At 46.8% G+C, this 4,568-nt stretch overlaps 1 pseudogene; it reads left to right on the forward strand.

Moving 5' to 3' along the window:
- Positions 1-3,077: 3,077 nt before the first annotated feature.
- On the forward strand, positions 3,078-4,568 carry LOC124088100 (small ribosomal subunit protein eS4, X isoform-like; annotated as a pseudogene).

Here is a 4,568-nt window from a genome sequence, read left to right on the forward strand (position 1 = left end):
TGGTACCCAGCCAGAGCTTGGTATTCAATAAGCTGGAGATGGGTGCCATACCTCTCTTCATTTATCTTATCAAAAGCCATCAGGGACTCATAGACAGTGGACTTTAAAAAGCTCTGGGAACCCTCAAGGTCTAGCAAAATCCAGGTGGATAGTATCTCCATTTCTCCAAAATGCAGTTTTTAATAGGAAGGTCTTAGGGAGGTCTCCCTAAGATCTCCCAGTAAGTCCTGGTGAAAAGTAGACATTGTCTTTAGTGGCTCCTTTGCTCTCACTTGTGATTATGCACATAGGGAGGCTCTGAGAGTCTGTCCAGAACCAAGAGGGCAGGAGGCTACATTTGAGGACAGCCGAAGGGGTAGGATAGTGCTTGTCAGGTCTGCCACTTGGGAAGATGGGAGGGAAACAGGCAGCACCAACATAGAGAAACCAGCCTGGGCAGACTCGACCTTGTCACGTGGACCTTGTGTCCTGACATGTATATGAGCCTGTGTGCAAGTGAGCATGTAGCTGCATGTGCCAAGATGTGCATCTAAGGCCAAAGCTGCCTGGCCAGGGCCCCACCCATGGGAATGGTGCCAGTGGGAGGTTCTGCCACAGGCAGCCTCCTGTCAAAGCTGGTACTATAAATGACTTGAGAAGGCAGCAGTCTTTCCTTCCAGTGGGGCTGTGCATGCGTGCGAACACACACACACACACACACACACACACACACAGCACTATGATTGTGCTTTATCAGCACCCTGGGAATGATGCAAACTTTGGCCATTATCTGCTCTGTCTACCTGCAATCCAACCCAGCCCATATTGGCAGAGACCACCAGAAACCTATGACTGAGCCAGACCTCAGGACCTGGGAAGTTTGGGTGAGAGAGGCCATAGATGTTAGTAGCCAAGCAACAGTAGCCTCTATCATCCTGGCCAGGTGATAGCTGGTACCTAAGCTATGTAAGAGGCATTAAGGGACAATCCATGTGGTGGCTAAAAGTATGAGGTCCCACCTCAAAGGGCTCAGAGTCAACTAAAGACTCTGTTCTTTTTTTTTTAAGTTGTTGATAGACCTTTATTTTATTCATTTATTTGTATGTAGTACTGAGAATCAAACCCAGTGCCTCACACATGTCAGGCAAGCACTCTACCATTGAGCCACAACCCCAGACCAAGACTCCGTTCTTTCAAGAGATTAAACCACACCTGGGCTGAGGGCACACAGGGCCTTCCTACATTGCTCCAGGGGCTATTCCTTTGTAATAAGGTTTCAGGGTGGGGCATGTCTTCCCCCAAACCCAGGGTCCCTGGGGCTGAGTCTAGGGCAGTGCTCTTTTTTGTACAGAAGTTCTCTGGGTAGGGCAAGGCTGGAATTTTGCGGGTAGTAGGGAAGAGAAAGGCATATTCTCCCTCGAGTCTTCTTGGGTTTTGGGGTACCCTGATAATGTTCCATCTCAGCCCCAAGGGTTCAGAGTCTATCTCAGATCAGACTTTGTCTTGCTCTCAAATTCCCCAAAACACTTTGTAACCACCAACTTTAGACCGAATGTCCTTTTCTCCTCAGTGCTCAGGAGTCCTGGCTGGCTGCCCTTTTCTCCTATGCCAGTAGCCAGCGTCCACTCTTCCTTTTCAACTCCCTCTTCCAAGATTGGCTGCCAAATGGGGCACATCACTCTCTAACCTTCCAGACAAGCACACAGGTCCTCACATTCCTGAGGTCTTTCCTGTTAATACCCTGGGGAAAACTGACAAGATGAGCAGATCATGTCAGCTGGGTGAAGTGGGAGATATGACTGGACCCACTCTGGCTATGACATACCCCAAAGAGCTGGCGGGTAGACAAGTCTTTTTCCATATCCAACTAAACACCAAAAAGACCTTACAACATGGTAGCCACCAGGGGGCAGGCTGTACCTGCTGGACCACTGACCCATTTGAGGCCCTGTTTTTGATAATATCAGTCAATGGGAAGGATGCTGTACAACAGTAAGATCTGGGTCAGGTGGATGACATCCTTGGTGACAAGGATAGGAGAAGATAAATAGGAAGCCCTAGGTGTCCGTGGACATAGGCATTTGATTGAAAGAACCCGTATGTGATGGTGAGGGCTAGTATTGGTAAGGAAGGATAGGGATACTGAAGAAACAAGGGTGTCAAGGGCAAAAGAATAGCTGTTGGAGACCCCTTAGAGATGATGTCCTATAGAATCTTGAGTGGGAAGACTAGGTATCTAGGTATCTTCCTGGTCCAGCTGGAGTTAATTTCTCACCCCTCACCCACCCACCAAGGACTACCACTTCCTTGTTTCAGGTACACTGCTTCCAGACCATTCCAGCCTGGCATATAACCATTCTTTGGTTACATGAGCTAATAGCATCTCCACGGTTGCTTAACTGATTTGAGTTTTCACTTCAATCCGCAGATCTGCTCTAGTTTCTTTCTTTCTTTTTTTTTTAAATATTCGTTTATTTTTTAGTTGTTGTTGGACACAATATCTTTACTTATTTGTACGTGGTGCTGAGGATCGAACCCAGGGCCTCACTTGTGCTAGGCAAACACTCTACCGCAGAGCCACAACTCCAGCCCTGCTCTAGTTTCTTAAATGGTACCTGTTCTTTGCTCAGGAAATCATCAGAGGCTCCATATTATGCAGGTTAAATTCTAAAGTCAACTGGATCTTTGGGACCCCAATCTCTTCCTTCATCATGTTGTACTGCTCCTTGATGCAACCTTCTCTGTGGATCCTAGATGAAAAATTCCTCTCACTGGGAAAATTGAGACCTCTGAAAAGGACTTTTAGCATCATCTCTTCTATGGTGACTCCCTGAACTGCCAGAATAAATCAGCTCTACTCTACTGCCCACTGATTTTTTCCTCTGCCTACTCTGTCCACTAAGCTGTGGGCCCCTTAGAGTGCTTTGTGCACTGTATTTGACCCAAGCCTGGCACACTGAAGGCACCAGATGCATACCCCTCTGGGACTGACTCTGGGCCTAGTGCACAACAGGAGAGCAGGGTTGCTGTCTACAGAACCTCATTCATGTCCAAAAGTGACCCCAAAATAGAGACCTGTGGGCAGGATCTGTTGTGTATCCACTTGACTAACCACCAGGAGTCTCTGCCTAGATCTTACTTCCCTCCTTTCTCAGCAGGAGACCTGCTGCCTCCTCTTGAAAGGATCTGGGAAGACTAGTCCAGCTAGATAGTCTAGTAAAGCTAGTCAGAAAAACAGAGATCCAAAGACAGAGTAGCACACACAAAAAACAGAGAAGAGACAAAGCAGATCAAGAACAGCATGGAGCACACAGGAAGAAGGAGGCCTCTTTCTGTGCCTAGAGCAGCCATGGCTCATGGTCCCAAGAAGCATCTGAAGCAGTGGGTAGCAGCTCCAAAGTATTGGATGCTGGATTAAACTGACTGGTGTGTTTGCTTCTCATCCATCCACTGGTCCCCACAAGCTGAGAGAACATCTTCCTCTCATCATTTTTCTAAGGAACAGAGTTAAGTATGCCCTGACAGGAGATGAAGTAAGACAGATTTGCATTCAGCACTTCATTAAGATTGATGGCAAAGTCCAAACTGATATAACATACCACACCGGTTTTATAGATGTCATCAGCATTGATAAGACTGGAAAGAATTTCTGTCTGATCTGTGACACCAAGGGTCATTTTGCTGTTCATCATATTACACCTGAGGAGGCCAAGTACACATTGTGCAAAGTGAGAAAGATCTTTGTGGGCACAAAAGGAATCCCTCTTCTAGTGACTCATGATGCTCGAACCATTTGCTACCCTGATCCCCTAATCAAAGTGAATGATACCATTCAGATAGATTTGGAGACTGGCAAGACTACCGATTTCATCAAGTTTGACACTGGTAACATGTGTATGGTAACTGGAGGTGCTAATTTGGGAAGAATTGGTGTGTTTGCTGAGAGAGAGAGAGAAAGAGAGAGAAAAGGGAGGGAGGGGGAGGGGGGAAGGGGGAGGAAGGTGGGGGGAGGATGGAGGGGGGACACAGGGAAGGAGAGAAAGAGATAGATAGACAGAGATATAGAGATAGATAAATAGATTGATCCTGGCTCTTTTGATGTGGTTCATGTGAAAGATGCCAGTGGCAACAGCTTTGCCACCCGGCTCTCCAACGTTTTTGTTATTGACAAAGGAAACAAACCATGGATTTCTCTTCCATGAGGAAAAGGAATCTGCCTTACTATTGCTGAAGAAAGAGACAAGAGACTGGCAACCAAGCAGAGCAGTGGTTGAAATAAATGATATCTAGGTGATATGCCTTGTACTTAATTAAAGAAAATATAGCAGGATGAGGGGAAAAAAACAGCATGGAGGAGAAATTCAAGTAAGGAAGGTAGTCAGGAGCAGTCTGGAAGTGACAGATGCAGTGAGCATCTCAGAGGACACTCAACTCTTTACCTGGGTGCCCAAGGCAGAAAGCAGGAGGCCATTTCCTCCTTGCTCATCCCTTATTCCTCAAACCCAATTGTAGGCAAGACTTGTTCATCTTCCCTCCAAAATATATCAGGAGTCTACCCAGCCCTCTCCATCCCCACAAATGTCATCATC

This window comes from Marmota monax, unplaced genomic scaffold (genome assembly GCF_021218885.2).
Source record: "Marmota monax isolate L192 unplaced genomic scaffold, Marmota_monax_Labrador192_F-V1.1 WCK01_AAM20220418_F8-fsc00021, whole genome shotgun sequence".
Taxonomy (NCBI): domain Eukaryota; kingdom Metazoa; phylum Chordata; class Mammalia; order Rodentia; family Sciuridae; genus Marmota; species Marmota monax.